Source organism: Rattus norvegicus, chromosome 13 (genome assembly GCF_021556685.1).
Source record: "Rattus norvegicus strain SHRSP/BbbUtx chromosome 13, alternate assembly SHRSP_T2T, whole genome shotgun sequence".
NCBI lineage: Eukaryota > Metazoa > Chordata > Mammalia > Rodentia > Muridae > Rattus > Rattus norvegicus.
Window position 1 is genome coordinate 79,474,245 of NC_141546.1, and position 16,147 is coordinate 79,490,391.

Here is a 16,147-nt window from a genome sequence, read left to right on the forward strand (position 1 = left end):
AGAGACTTTGTTCCCTGGTTAAGTCTCATGAAGAGCAGTTTGAACAACATAGCAAGCTTAGAAAGGAAAAATACAAAATATATGGTTCAAGTATTAAAGAGGCACCGAGAAGTGAAATGGAACTGAATTCTATGTTGAGGCAGACAACAGATTAAGGGATTTGTGGGCAAGATCCTACCTAACTAAGTCTAGATCCAGGCATGGTGGTATATACCTTTAATCCCAGGAGATAAAGCCAAACAGATCTCTGATTTCAAGGCCAGCCTGGGACAAAGCAGGTTCTAGGTGAAGAAAGACTTAAATCCAGGCATGGTGATACATGCCTTTTAATCCCAGCATTACAGGAGACAGAGCCATACAGATCTCTGAGTTCAAGGTCAATCTACAGAGCAAGTTCCTGGAAAACCAAGCCTAGGCAGAAAAGGAGTTGGAAAACAGAAAGCTGGTAATAGAATAAGGGGGCTGTGTTCCAGCCCCAGAAAGCAGTAGAACACAGCAGTTTGGGACATGTGATTCTGACTTTAGAGTGAAAAATAGAAGGGACTACTGGGACAATTGGTGCTGGTTAGTTGGAACTAAGAAATTAGCTATGATTAAGAAGAGACCAGCATCACTGAGATGAAATCTTCTGCGAAGTGTTTGCTGAGAGCACAAAGAAGCTGTGTTTCAGAAATAGCCAAGGTTGTACCTCATGCTGCAGCTGTGCTTGGTAATGTGTAAGAGTCACCCAGGTGGTACTGGTTTTGAAGGCATGAAGGAGTCATGAAGAGCCCCCGAGGCTTGGCACTGTGAGAGGTCAGGGAAGGCCATTGGTGAAGGTGCAGCCTCAGTTGTAGTTGACAGCTCAGGACTGAAGGGGTCTTGCAAAGGATTTGAGGCTTGGTACCATGAAGAGAGCCTTTGAGAGGTTATTGGTGAAGCCTAGTTGCAATAGAAGACCCTAGTGTATTGGAGATGCCAGTACCACAGGATGATCATCAGAAACAGCTGTGGTAGTGGAGTGGCTCAGCCTGAGCTTAGAGTGCTACAGAGGGCAAAGCTAGAGAAGTGACGCCAGCCCTTTGATGGAGCCTAGATCATGTGTGGATCCCAGACACCGAAACAAGCTGTAACATTGAAGTTGTCTTGGAGACTCCAAGATTTTTCAAAATGCCAGAGCTATAGGATATCTGCTGAGGAAAGCTGCTAACAGGAAGTAGAACCAGCCCAGAAAAAAGAAGTTTGTTGCAGTCAACAAAGCTGAAAAAAAAAAAAAAAAAAGAAGAGTTGGAGATCTGAAGACAGCTTTGACGTCCAACATGGAGACGCAGAGTTTGGAGTTTTCCCAGCTGATTTCCTGACTTGCTTTGGGGATTACGGTTAAGTGACTGAATGGATCTCAGCAGAGAATTTGAACTTTGGACTTTAAACACCGTTGATACTACTATAGCCTTTGGGGACATTGGAAGTTGAACTAAATGTAATTTTTATTATGCTATGGCTAGATATGGCCCCCATAGACTCATGTATTTGAACAAGCCTATGGGGGCCAGGGAGTGGAATGTCATAGTTTGAATATGCCTGGCCCAGGGAGTGGCACTATTCTGGAGGTGTGGCCTTATTAGAATAGGTGTGTAACTGTGGGCATGGGCTTTAAGACCCTCATCCTAGCTGCCTGGAAATCAGTATTCTGCTAGCAGCCTTCAGTTGAAGATGTAGAACTCTCGGCTCCTCCTGCACCATGCCTGCCTGGATGCTCTCAAGTTCCTGCCTTGATGATAATGGACTGAACCTCTGAACCTGTAAGCCAGCCCCAATTAAATGTTGTCCTTGTAACAGTTGCCGAGGTCATGGTGTCTGTCCACAGCAGTAAAACCCAAACTAAGACAGTCAGTAAGAAAGTAAAGCAGAGTATCTAGACACTAAAGCAGACATGGTGTTTCAGCTCTGCCCAGTTCAGCAGGCACTCTGAATTTGTTGGGCTCAGGGAAACCAGAGTCCATAGCCCAAGTCAGTGTCACAGGAGAGTTGCCCCCTTGGCTGTAGTCTGGGGCAGTTGGTGGAGAGCTTTCGTTAGTTCTAGGAGGTCATTGCATAGTCAGGGGTTTGAAGCCATAATGGTTGGTATTTTTGCTGTGGTTGCCTAGTTAATGGTCATTCTACTCTGATAGATTTTTCTCATCTTTTTATACTGTCACCCAAAGTTCCCTTTGTCATCTGACAGGTTGAACCTCCTTTCCTCTTAGAAACTGCCTGCCCATAAGGATTTTTCTGTTTGATATAAGATTACAATCACATACAGGATATATATCTTGGACACTGTAGTCCTATGTTTCTACCTCTCCCCTTTAAAGGTTTTTTTTAAATTTTTTCTTCCATTTTTATTAAATTGGGTATTTCTTATTTATATTTCAAATGTTATTCCCTTTCCCGGTTTCCTGTCCATCAGCTCCCTACCCCCTCTACCTCACCTTCTCTATGGGTGTTCCCCTCCCCATCCTCCCCCCATTACCACCTTCCCCCCAGCAATCATGTTCACTGGGGGTTCAGTCTTGGCAGGACCAAGGGCTTCCCCTTCCACTGGTGCTCTTACTAGGATATTCATTGCTACCTATGAGGTCAGAGTCCAGGGTCAGTCCATGTATAGTCTTTAGGTAGTGGCTTAGTCCCTGGAAGCTCTGGTTGCTTGGCATTGTTGTTCATATGGGATCTCAAGCCCCTTCAAGCTCTTCCAGTTCTTTCTCTGATTCCTTCAGCGGGGATCCAGTTCTCAGTTCAGTGGGTTTTATTGCATCTTTATTATTTATATTACTCATATTGTATGATTTGCTTTGTTCCATGCTGAGAGGCTTTTTGATGTTGTTATCAAAAGATTCTATAAACACTGTTGTCATGAATATCATGATACATTAAACATTCGGTTTACATTTATTTTACTTTATGTTTGTATGCCTGAGTGTGTGGGTGTATACCATGTGCCTACAATTGCCCGAAGAGGCCAGAACAGTGTGTTTGATCCCCTGGGCCTAGAGTTATCTGTGTTTGTGAGCCTCCTAATGTGGGTGCTGGGAACTGAACCTAGTTCCCTTGCAAGAGCTGTATGCTCTCTCAACTACTAAACTGTCTTTCCAGCTCCCTATCATGGTACTTTCATTCTGACAGAATTCTCGCAGGAAATATAGGGTATCAGATATAGTTCTTGAGTTAAAATGCATGTGAATTATATGCCGTTTGTATTCATGAATTTTATGATAGTCCCTGGCCAACACTGGGTATTATAAATATTTAGATAGAACTTATTTGGCTTATGTGTGTTAGGTAAATACATAGTTATGGAAGCATTTAAATATAGATAGACAATAGACAGAGTGCCTATGCTCTCCCCTGCAGTTGTATGTTGACATTTAATCCCTAACCTGATGGTACTTGGAACTGGGCCTTTGGGAGATAATCGGTTCTTGAGAATGGAGTTCTTGTAGGTCATTAGTCTCTTAGTAAAGTGACCTCAGAGAGTTCCTCATCTTATCTATGATGCAGACATGGTAAGATGACCACCTACGAGCTAGGCTGCCACCAGACACCAAAAAGGGCCAGAGCCTTGATTTCAGACTTGCTGGCTCCCAAACTGGGAAATAACTTTGTCATGATTATGGGCCTCCCAGGCTCGTCTGTCACAAGAGCCTGGTCCAAGATAGCTCCTTTTCTCTTTTTCTTTAGAGAGAAGGACTTTCTAGGTTTGTGGCACTCAACAAAAAACACCCGAGTCCCCGTTTCCTTCTTTGAGAAATAGGATTAAGAAATTCTACCTCACTGAGTTGCTTAAAGAAATCTGCCCAGTGTTTGACAATGCCTAACAATTGGCAGGAACCTGGTCTTTGTGTTCTCCGTAGAGCTGAGTACACAGGGTATTGCAAGAAGCCCAAGCAAGGAAGTGAACGCATGGACCAGCAGGACATCTTTGGGTTGCTGAACACACCTTACTCCTTAGTGCTTGCCATTCCAACAGAGTGGGTGGGGCTAGCTCCCTCTTTTACCCCAACTGAAGTTTCCAAGTTAGTTAGCAGGAGAGTTTGGCACTGTGAACTTGGTCCTGCGAGCAGTCCACCTCTTGGAAACCAGTCTGTGCAATAAGCTGTCACCTCTTGTTTATGTTGGGTTGATATGGTTCCATTAGGGTCGCCATCTTGCCAAGGGCAGTCTACGTCTTCAGAAGGCATTTACCATGCCTTCCCTGGGTGTGAGGACACGTTTATAAGCACCACCTGCTGAGGTGCAACAGAAAACACTATACCTAACAAGAACAGCCAGAGGAAAACCATAAGCATGTTTTCTCTACCAAGTACAAAAATTATGGTTTTGACTTTTAAAAAAATCACTACATATTTGATACCTATTAGATATTTTAGGGAGCCTTACATATGAAACCAAGACTTCCATGAATCTCTAGTAAATAAAACTTGGCATGTGGCGTTTCTCAGTGTGCTTTACAAAATTTTGAGTAGGTGAGTTTTCAGGTGAATACGTAACAGGGTATTTTAAAGTAAGTACAAATCGGCTCTGTCTTTGCTTGAGGTGAGCCTTTATGAACATGCCAACAGGGAGGACTGTAGAAAGAAATAAGGCACATTTAATTCTGAATGGAAATGGACTGCCGAATCCCCAGAAGATATGGACGATTTTAAGTCTAAGTAGCTACTCGCTTGTAAGTAGGGGTGGTAGCCTCGACCTGCATCAGAGCTGACAAGTGACTGCTGAGGCTGCTAGCCTAGGACAGCAGAATCAAGCTTTCGCTGAGCTGCTGCTGGGAAAACCCGGGACAGTCCTCCAGCCTCCTCTCAGACTGACCAGATACCTGGTGCCTCCTCTCCACCCAGGGGTTCTTCCAGTGCATCTGTGAGCTGCCAGGGTCACAGAGCTACAGTGCAATGGGAAATGTCCGTCGTGTTGTCTGACCTTGGTCTGTCCCTTCTATTTTGTACAACACCCCATGCAAATGCCAGACCCTCAGCAGTGGCATGCACAGTGTTTGATAAAGTGTCTGACCTTTGCACACTCAATACAGTCATTCATTGTCGTTCTATTTATTGGCTAACAGTCCTTTGGGCACAGGTTTTTGGTTTTTTTTTTTTAACTCTTTACATATTCTGTGTGGACATACTCTGCTTCAATTTACTGGTTTTGTGGATGACAAAGCCACGGGTCAGAATTAGGACATCAGCTCTGGCCTACAGAGGTACAAGCATTTTGCCTGTTAGTCATTGTATGGTGTGAGGGTTTGCTTGTCTCAGCCTCTCTCTGTCTCTTTGAAAGCAAAGTGAGGCAAAACAAACAAACAAACAAAACCCCCAACCCCAAAACAACAACAACAACAACCCCCAAACCAACCAACCAAACAAACAAACCCCAGAACCCAAACCCACCCTAAAGGCATAATGTTTATCGTACATTGACATTACAGACCAGCTTATGCTGTTTTCCTGTTGCACTGTTTAGATAGCAAGGTTGTAACTTAGACTTATAGCAATGTCCATAGTCTCTAAGACAAAGTCTCTTATAAACTTATATGCAGTAGAAGTAAGAAAGACAAAAGAGAAAGCAGCTTTGAAGAGAGGCAGAAGCAAAGCCATCAATTTCTACAGTTCTTTGGACTTTGATTTTGTTTTGGTTTTGTTTTGATGTCTTGAGACAGGATTTTTCCATGTAAGTCCTGATTGGCCTGGTACTTGCCATGTTGTCCAGGGTGGCCTTGAACTCTTGGCAACCTTCTTGTCTCAGCTTCCCAGGTATTGACATTGTAAGGTTCTGTTGTCACATTCAGGTTTGTTCTTCCCTTATCTAATGTTCTTACTGTCACCTCCATGTATGAACAGATTTCACCTCAGCACCATGGCGTGGCCACCACCTCTCAGAGATGAGAAGTCCGGGGCACAGAGAGCTCAGGTGGCCATGCTCCTGGTAAGTGACAGTTGCCTGTGAGTGTGCCAGACTTGCCACCTGCACTGGCTACGTGGCCTAACAGTAGACTTGAGAACAAATAGCTATCAGCCTTTATGATGTGACCTACTCAGTAGAAAAATTTCTAACTAGGTGTTAACTACCAGAGATAGAAGTTGTTTGGCCAGAAAGGACGGGGAAACACCAGCTCGTCTTTGATTTGTTTGTTTTTCTTCAAATGAGACCCAATGGCTAGAGATTCTGTGGAAGAGAAAAGTTAGACATCATGGAGAGCCCATTTTTCAATTCCTTTAAAAAAAAAAAAAAACTTTTCCCAACTTTGGCCAAAATTTGAATTGGATTTCTTAAACATTTATGGATTAAAAAAGATCAAAGGTCCTTTAAGATACTTCAAAGAGACAGAAAAATGCTTAAGTCTTAATCTGGAAGGGGGAAGGAGTCAAGGGGGATAAAAAAAAAAATAAAGAGGAAAATTTAGTTACCAAAAATAATCTTCCCTGGGTGAGATGGTTTGGGAGAGATCCTGCCTATCTGACTCCAGGCCCTTTGTATTTCCCTAAGGCTTGCCTCGAGGAGGGGCTTCCCTAGGACTGACAGCCTGTACTAGACAGTACTAGTCTATCTAGACAGTACTAGTCTATCTAGATAGTACTGGTCTATCAGTACCTTAAGTCTAGTGGTGCTGGCTGATATGGAGCTGATGTAATGACACAATCAATGCTTCTAACACTTATAGGAAAACTAACAGTAGCCTAGATGTCTCATTAGACTCAAAGCCCATCTGGCTGCAGCCCAGGCTACCTTAAATAAGTCATAATTAAATTAGTCAGCATTGACGGAAGGCACTTGACTCAGGTGCTTGTATTTCTTTTTTTTTTTTTTTCTTTTTTCTTTTTTTCGGTGCTGGGGACCGAACCCAGGGCCTTGCGCTTGCTAGGCAAGTGCTCTACCACTGAGCTAAATCCCCAACCCCAAGTGCTTGTATTTCTTAAATCTATTCTTTAGGTTTCTCTCTGTGTTTGTATTTTGAAAAGAATTTAAGTATTCTGTTGCCTTACATTAATATATTATTTATTTTTTTACAAATATTGGTTTTTGTTAACATATTTAAAATATTTATTTTGTAATTAAAATATCTAAAATCTTAGTCAATGTACAATTGTATATATTTATGAGGTATGACATTAGATTTTGATATATAAGCATTTTGAGCTATTTAACTAATACATCCATTTACACACCTTTTGTATGTGTGCTGAGAATAACTAAAGTGTATACTATTAATAATTTTAAAGTCAGATATGTTATTATTGACTATTTGTCGCCATGATGTACACTAAATGTCTGAAACTTATTCCTCTAGTTTAATTGGAATTTATGTTCTTTGATCAGTAGGCTCCTTCTCCCTGCTTTTGGCAACTTCTCTTTCTATGCATTAGACTTATGAGTTCTCATGGGAGTGGTTGTCACCTTGTGCCTGGCTCTTTCCATGTGGCATAAAATATTGGACTTTTATATCTAGAAGTGAATGTTAGACATGTTTGCCAGACATAAGAGAAGGCATGCCCAGAGATGGACCACTCAGACTGCTAGCACTGTAATTAAGAATACCTCCCACAGATCCTTAACTGGATGATTCTCAGATGTTACTGTGTTTCCCTCTATCCAAGCCATTTGCTTTGAAGGTTTCCAAGATTATCAACTCATCAGGACTTGAAGTCATTTTGTCACAAACTTGGAGTTGTCATGTTGACAATTTTGCTGTGCCTTGTGCTACAAGTCATCTGCCCCTCTTCCTTTCCTCTGTTCTGTGGTCTGAGTAGGGTCCTCTCTCTTCATCCTTCCTGGGATGGTTCATCTTCCCTCTTCCTGGATTGGCCTCTCCCTGCCTAATGGTTCTGTGGTTTTATGCAGGTCCATCTCTACTTCGAGTCATTTGGGAGAAGAGACAATATTTTTTTATCCCTAGTCTATGTAGTATAGCATAAAGGATGAAATTTCTAATTCATAAAATTAATATAAAATGATGACTTTAACTGCATATATTTGTGTGTGCATGTTCAGGCTATGTGAGTGGATATGTATGTGTGTGTGTGTGTGTGTGTGTGTGTGTGTGTGTGTGCACGTGTGCATGTGCAGAGGTCAGAGGACAACCTTGGCTGTTGCTCCTCAGGCATTGTCCACCTTTAGACAAATGGTAAATTTAATATAATTTGATTCGATTTTTAAAAGACAAGTTCTCTAACTAGCCTAGAACTTGCTAAGTAGGCTAGGCTGACAGATGAGTAAGCCCAGGGGTCTATCCACCCACCCCTATTTCTCTAGCACTGGGATTATAAAACACTGGGATTATCACACCCAACTTTTTTTCCACATAAGTGCTAGGGGTTATCTCAGGTCATGCATACCTGAGAGGCAAACATTTTAGCTATTGAGCTATCTCCATAATAATAATAGTCAAGATAACTACAACAACAACAACAAAAACAACAAACTTTTCTTTCTTCACTCTGACTAGATAACAGAAGGATAGTCCCTTGAAAGAACCTGTGACAGTGAAGGCTGATGGACTGTTTAGGGCTTTAATGATGTGGGATGGGTAGAATGTTGCAAATTATCTTGGGCTGCCTTCATCCCCCTTAATAGCCACCTAGTGACTAATTCTGTGACCTAACGTCCTTGTGACTATTAGATAAATCATTTGGAATGTGCTAATAGACCTCTAGTTTCCACTAACCCCAAAGCTAAGTGTGTCATTAGACAGCATCTGGGGCCTAAGGCGAAGGTTTCTCTGGTTGATTGTAACCTGGTTACTTGATGTTCCCACTGCTGTCTTGGGAAATGTATTGATTTATGACTTTTTTTTTTTTTTGGTTCTGGTTCTATAAAAAAATCTCATGAAATTGCTACCTCATCAGAACATGGAATTTTGGGCAACCTGAGTCTGTGTTCCCAGGTCATAATCACTCATGTTTGGCTCCAGAATAAAAGATTTTGTATCCCTTTTGAGGTAAGAGTTGTGTCTCTTGCATCAACAGTAAAGGGACATTGACCCTAACCAGATTGCACACTTCCCTGAGTGCTGAAGTCCCTTTGTAATGGTACTAATGACTTGGCTTCTTTCCCTTCTGTGTTACCATAGAGATTGTTCCGAGCTTGGGGTTGGGAGGAGGAGGAAGAGGGGAGGAGACCAGGACATTCTATTATTGTTGTTGTTATTGTTGGTAGTGGTGGAAGTGATGATGGTGGTTTTTTGAGACAAGGTATCTCTGTGTAGCCTTGAACTCACAGAGATCCCCCTGCCTCTGTCTCTCCAGGGCTGGGATTAAAGGCAAGTACTACCACCATATGGCTTCTTTTTACTACTATTGCAATCATGACTACCATGATGACAATGATGATGATGATGACGACGATGACGATGACGACGACAACTACGACTACGACTACGACTACGACTACGACTACGACTACTACTACTACTACTACTACTACTACTACTACTACTACTATTTGAAGTGAGTCTTGCTAGAAATTCCTGACTGGCTAGGTACTCTGGTACTCACTAATGTAGCCCTGGCTGGCCTCTGATTTGGGGTAATCCTGCCTCAGCTTCCAGAGTTCTAGCATTCCATTCACAGGCTCACATCTAGACCGTTTTCCCCCTCTTATTCTAGAACCTAAATTTTCTATGAGGCGGAAGCAGAAAACAGCTACCATCTCCACATTGCAAGCCTCCGCCAAGGTGCAGAGCCACCCCTCCTTGTCAGTTCTAGTGGTCTCCTCGAGACCTAGTTGGAAAGATCTGAATGCTCCCGTGAGTGCTGCAGGCATCCTTCTGCAGGATGCAACTTGCTTCTGACAAGACTTTGGAATTATAAAATGTCAGCACGTGCCAGACCATTTCCTAAGGTGGTGGGTATCTCTCCCCTAGCAAGACATTTTAGGAAACCAGAAACCATACCAGATGATTCTAAAAGTGCTAACTGATATGCCACATGCAAGATCTCTCTCTCTCTCTTTCTCTCTCTCTCTCTCTCTCTCTCTCTCTCTCTCTCTCTCTCTCTCTCTCTCTCTCACACACACACACACACACACACACACACACACACACACACACACCACAAGCTACAGAAGCACAGCTGGAAGGTAGTCACATCTGATCAAAAGAAGCAGGAAGAAAAGTGGTCAAGTATGACCCTGGAATCTCGGAAACCTTAATGGAGATGCCCATTATTGAGGAAGAAGAAAACAGCCATGCCTCTGTCGGTCCTCTGAGCCTTAAGGCTGTGTGAGTACAGACTACATGCTATATACTCTTCTAGTTTCATAGTGGCCTCTCCTTAGGTGGCCTTCCAGGCTTTCAGAAGACACCATGACTTGCCGTTGACATAAATTCAGGTTCAAAAGACTGAGCAGTGACTGGGACAGACCAGTCTTCTGGACTTTACAGGAGATGGTGGCAAGAGAAAGACGGTGGATAGCTGAGAGACTCTGCCATCTGAGATGGGCTCTGCCCCATAATGGGCTGAATTGGTGTCCATAACATTTACCCAAGGCAGACTTCATCCTCCTTTCTTCTCTTCCCTGACTAAACTATTTAAACCTTTGCCAAAGGAAAGCCCACTGATCATCAGCTCAATGCCACTGCCCCAGCACATGCAATGCCATTGTGTTCACCTGTATGCTCTCTTCCCAAGCTCGTCTCCAATTTACACGACCGATTAGCTAAGGCTGTTTTCGTGTTTGCAGGGAATGTGTGCAAAGATGCGTCTGAAGCTCGGCTTTGTAGTTTCTGCTTATTCAACACATTATCTAACCCTTCTCTGTGAGGCCTTGGGGACTTACCTCACCATTCCAGGTCTTTTCCGAAGAGGGTAAGAAAAGGGTTCACTTTGCCAGGCAGAGAGGAATGGTCCTCTCAGGTGCAGGAGCTCCTATGGTAACTAATACAGCATCTTCTGCTTTTCCTTTGTGGCTAATGTTTTCTTCAATCTATTTACTTTATGTGTTTTTTAATCCAAACTCACAGGAAAGTTCCATTTGCCCATTCCACTCGCTGTTTATCTAGAGCAGCGGTTCTCAACCTTCCTAACGCTGTGACCCTTTAATACAGTTCCTAACGCTGTGACCCTTTAATACAGTTCCTAACGCTGTGACCCTTTAATACAGTTCCTAACGCTGTGACCCTTTAATACAGTTCCTAATGCTGTGACCCTTTAATACAGTTCCTAACGCTGTGACCCTTTAATACAATTCCTAACGCTGTGACCCTTTAATACAGTTCCTAACGCTGTGACCCTTTAATACAGTTCCTAACGCTGTGACCCTTTAATACAGTTCCTAATGCTGTGACCCTTTAATACAGTTCCTAACGCTGTGACCCTTTAATACAGTTCCTAACGCTGTGACCCTTTAATACAGTTCCTAACGCTGTGACCCTTTAATACAGTTCCTAATGCTGTGACCCTTTAATACAGTTCCTAGTGCTGTGACCCTTTAATACAGTTCCTAACGCTGTGACCCTTTAATACAGTTCCTAACGCTGTGACCCTTTAATACAGTTCCTAATGCTGTGACCCTTTAGTACAGTTCCTAATGCTGTGACCCTTTTTACAGTTCTTCATGGTGTGATGATCCATGACCATAAAATTGTTTTCATTGCTACTTCATATCTGTAGTTTTGCTACTGTTATGAATCAGAATATAAACATCTATGTTTTCTTGATCGTTTTAGGAGACCCCAGTGAAAGGGTCATTTGCCCGCAAAGGGTCATGACTGGCAGGCTGAGACCACTGACCTAGAGTCACCAGCTTTCAGCACTTTACACACTAGACTTTCCATTTTCCTCTCACTCTTGCATGCTCACACTATTTTCTGATGTACCACTGAGAAGGCCTTTCACACAGAATTTGATTACTGTTACCTGGAATACATGTCTCCCAAGAACAAGGACATTCTCTGATGTGACAAAAACACACATGGTGGATTCAAAAAGTTCCCCATGGAAAACACAGTATTATCTGATACGTAGGGCAAATTCAAGTGTCTTTAACTGCTTTAATGAATTGCTTATGTGTGTGCAGTGTAGGATGTGTGTTTATGGGTGTGTGTGTGTGTGTGTGTGTGTGTGTGTGTGTATGTGTGTGTGTATGTGTATGTGTGTATGTGTGTGTGTATGTGTGTGTGTATGTGTATGTGTGTGTATGTGTATGTGTGTGCATGTATGTGTGTATGTGTATGTGTGTGTATGTGTATGTGTGTGCATGTGTGTGTGTATGTGTGTGTATGTGTATGTGTGTGTATGTGTATGTGTGTATGTGTGTGTATGTGTGTATGTGTATGTGTGTGTGTGTATGTGTGTGTGTGCATGCACATTTGCAATTGTTAGTTGCTGTCACTATATGTCACATATGCTGTCACTAGCTGTTTGCCCTCTTGTCTGCTTGACCATCTTCATGTGTTCCCAACTTGACTTTAATGATCTTGGAGTCCTGTGGTTCAGCCTTGCTGAAGCTTTTTCCCAAAGATGGTTTGCCTTGGAGTTTTTCAAATAGAGAGGAGGTCCAGCCTTTCGGGTTAGCCTTTGACTTGGAGCAGAAGTAGGATTAGCATCCCCATCTCACTGTTGTCTAAGGTGCCCCAGAAACATCTGACCTCTTTTGTTTGGCAACAGGCTTCTAAAGATGTTTTAGAGTCAGTGGCCGTGGCTTACCCTACAATCCCAGAGCTTATGTATGAGACTGAGGACGAAGTATCACGAGTTCACAGTCACCCTGAAGACTATGTACAAAGACCCTTTCTCAAGAGACAAGAAACAGAAAGAGAAAGGGTGGGGTGCTGGTAAGATGGCCCAGCAGGTACAGGTACTTTCCACCAAGCCTGATGGTTTGCTTTGGCCCTAGGACCTGCGTGGCGGAAGGAGAGAACTGATCCCTGCTAGCTGCCCTCTGACCAACACATAAGGGCCCTGACACAAGTACACCCACCTCAAACAAATAAGTAAATGTAGTTAAAAGAAAGAAAGAAGTAAAAGGAGCCTTAAGGATATCATAAAATATCATAGGACCCCAAAGCAGAGAAAGCAAAGCCAGTCACAAGGAGATTCGTGGGCTTTTAAAAGTCTGACTGAATAAAGTATACATTGATAACCCCAAAAGTTCACAAAGCTTTCAAAGGGATTGTGTCGGCTTACACCGAAAGGCTCATAGCCAGCACAAGTGAAATGGGACATTTGGACTCCTCGATACATGTAATGAGCTGGCTGAGAAAATTACTCTGTGGCAGAGCCAAGGGCTCTGAGGGCAGTGCCAAGAGCCCCAGAATAAGGAGCAGACCCAAGAGCCTTCGTCAACACCGGGCAGTATGTGCTCCTCTGGGTTTCAGAAAGATGTCTAGACCTGTGATTGCTGTGCACCTCACGTGTCCTTCCTTTATGAACAGGAGTATCCATCATAGTCAGGTCGAACTCTTGTACAACTGGGGGTGGGGTGTAGGGTGTGGGTGGGGTATAGGGTGGGGGTGGGGGTGTGTTCAGTAACTTTAGTTTACTCTTTATAGTGGAGGAATGGTACCCACATTACTGTATCTGAGGTGCTTGCTTTAAGCAATGGCCTGATTGATAGAGTGAGATTTGGTGGTCTTAGAGGCAAGTATTTATTAGGTGAGAGAGAAAAATGATTGACTAAACAATTGTACTTTCCAGTTAAAACCCTAACCATGCCTTTTGTTTTTGCAATGTGACCTTGACTCACTGAGGGACAGAGACTGTATCCCTTTCTTTGAAACTGAGCACATGAGAAACAAAACTGTTGAAAACTAGGGTAACATCCTACCTAAGTTCCCTTAGATGCTTGTTCTTAACACTTAGGATTTTCTCTTTGTGGAGAGGCAATGTGGAGAGGCTATAGGAGTGTTCCGTGGATTGCCATAGCTGAGGTCCTTATAGCCAATCATCCCTGTGGGCTGCCGCTTTGGGTGAGTGATCCTTTACAAGATCCTATTCTCTTACTTTCAAATAATCCCCAGGAATAAAGTCATCTCACCTAGTAGTTCATATTTTAGCATAGAGACAAGCTGTCCATTTCTGAATTTATAATTCACAGAATGACTATGTAGGCTTGGAAAAGTGTTTTTTTTTTAGGGGATGGTGTTGGTGTTGTATTTGGTTTTATACTAAGTGTAGGTCAGTACAGGATAGTTTAAATCTGACGTTCCAGATAGAATTTGGGAGTCCTTGAGAATACGTAAATGTTATTATGTCTGCAGTTGCCTTCAAGTAGAAGCATTTTATTTTATGGGTGTGGGTGGTTTGCTTGTATATATATTTATGTACTGTGTGTATACTTGGTACCTATCAAAGCCAGAGGAAGGCATTGGATCCCCTGGAACTGGGATTACAGACTGCTGTGAGTCACCCTGTGTGCTGGGAGTCAAACCCAGGTATTCTCCAAGAACAGCAAGAATAACAAATATTCTTAACCACTGAGCTCTCTCTCCAGCCACGACAGAAAGGTTTTTAAAAACAGAGACTCATGTAGTCTAGGCTAGCTTCAAACTTCCGATGGGACCAACCTGAGGGTGACTTTGAACTCTTGATCAATTTTCACCTTCCAGGTCCTGGGGATCCAAGGGTAAACCACCATACCTGGCTGTAGAAGCCAGTTTTGAAGTTAAGCATGGGAAAACTTTGAGGCAAAGACTAGATATTTAGAGACAGATTGATATTAGTGCCTGTCATGGTTTGAATATGCTTGGCCCAAGGAGTGGCACTATTAGAATGTGTGGCCTTGTTGGAGGAAGTGTGTTACTGTGTGGGGTGGACTTGAAGATCTTCTTCCTAGCTGCCTGAGGATGCCCAGTCTGTTCCTGGCTTCCTTCAGATGAAGATGTAGAGTACTTAGCCTGCCTGGTGGCTGCCCTGCTCCTGCCTTGATGATACTAGACTGAACCTCTGAACCTCTACGCCAGCCCCAATTAAACATTTCCTTTATAATAGTTGCCTTGGTCATGGTGTCTGTTCACAGTAGTAAAACCCTAATTAAGATAGTGCTCAAAGGTAAAATCGTGCTTGGAAATGTAGACCTCTGATAGAATCTGTCTCCAGTGAACCATACTCAATAGGTATATACTGAACAACAGGGTGTTACTAGGAGGTAAGTGTCAATGACGTGAACAACATACAACATTAACATTTCTACCCTTACCTGTGAACAACAGGCTGCTTTTCTTTATGCTCTCCATTTCAAGTTCTTTGGAAAGAAAATAACTTTTCTAGGCAGTTACCATTGTACCTTGCTGGAGAAAGTTTTTTTGCGTAAAGTCATGTGACAGATTACTAGCTAGCCTATGGATTGCCTGCTGCCTTAGAGTTTTATCACTGTGCAGAGACAACCTGAGCATGGCGACTCCTATAAAGGAAAACGTTTAGTTGGGGCTGGCTTACTGTTTCAGAGGTCTGTTATAGTCACGGCAGGAAACATGGCGGTGTGCAAGCAGATATGGTGCTGGAGAAGGGGTGAGTGTTCTACATCTTAATCCTCAGAAGGAGACTATGTGCCTAACCAGGCGTATCTTGAGCATAGAAGACCTCAAAGCCCACCCCCACAGAGACACGCCTCCTCCTACAAGGCCATACCTCCTAATAGTGCCACTCCCTATGGCCAAGTAGTCAAACACTTGAGTCTATGGGGGCCACACCTGTTCAAACCACCACAGCCAACTTTGGGCCATGTATCTACCCATACTCTAAACTATGGTTTAGGGGACTAGAGCTTTATAAGTTCAATCCTTAACTCCTACTTCTTCATAATATACATGTATCTGGAGATGCAGCCTTAACAGAGGTGATTAAGTTAAGATGAGAAAATTCCTGTGAACTCGATAATCTGTTCTGATTGGTTTCCTTATAAGAAAAGGAAATATGGATGGAGAAGGTAACTATCTGCAAGCTGCTCAGAGAGGCCTCCAAGAAAACTGAGCATGTTGACATTTTGATCTTGGATGTCAAACTTCCAGTACGGGAAGAAATAAATTTCTGATATTTAAACCAATCAGCCTGTGGTATTTTTGTAATTCCATCCCTGGTTGAATACATGTAAAAACACAGTGTATTGTTCTTTTGGGGTTGTGTCCAGTTGACCTTCTCTTTGAAAGGGTCCTTTGGATGCAACAGGAGGACCCAGGGATTATCTTCAAATGTTTACGTTATTC

General features: G+C 42.9%; 1 long non-coding RNA gene across 6 annotated transcripts in view; it reads left to right on the plus strand.

Annotated features, from left to right (window-relative positions):
• Window positions 1–517: 517 nt before the first annotated feature.
• LOC148001735 (uncharacterized) overlaps window positions 518–16,147 on the plus strand; it is a 226,300-nt gene continuing 210,670 nt past the window's right edge. For 2 of the 6 annotated variants that reach the window (XR_015635579.1, XR_015635578.1), the window contains exon 1: window positions 721–1,781. This is a non-coding gene — a long non-coding RNA (uncharacterized LOC148001735). Of the gene's footprint in view, window positions 1,782–5,855; window positions 5,935–8,852; window positions 8,945–9,251; window positions 11,606–16,147 lie in introns of those variants that run through there. The other 4 variants (XR_015635577.1, XR_015635576.1, XR_015635580.1 and 1 more) reach the window with 4 other exon arrangements.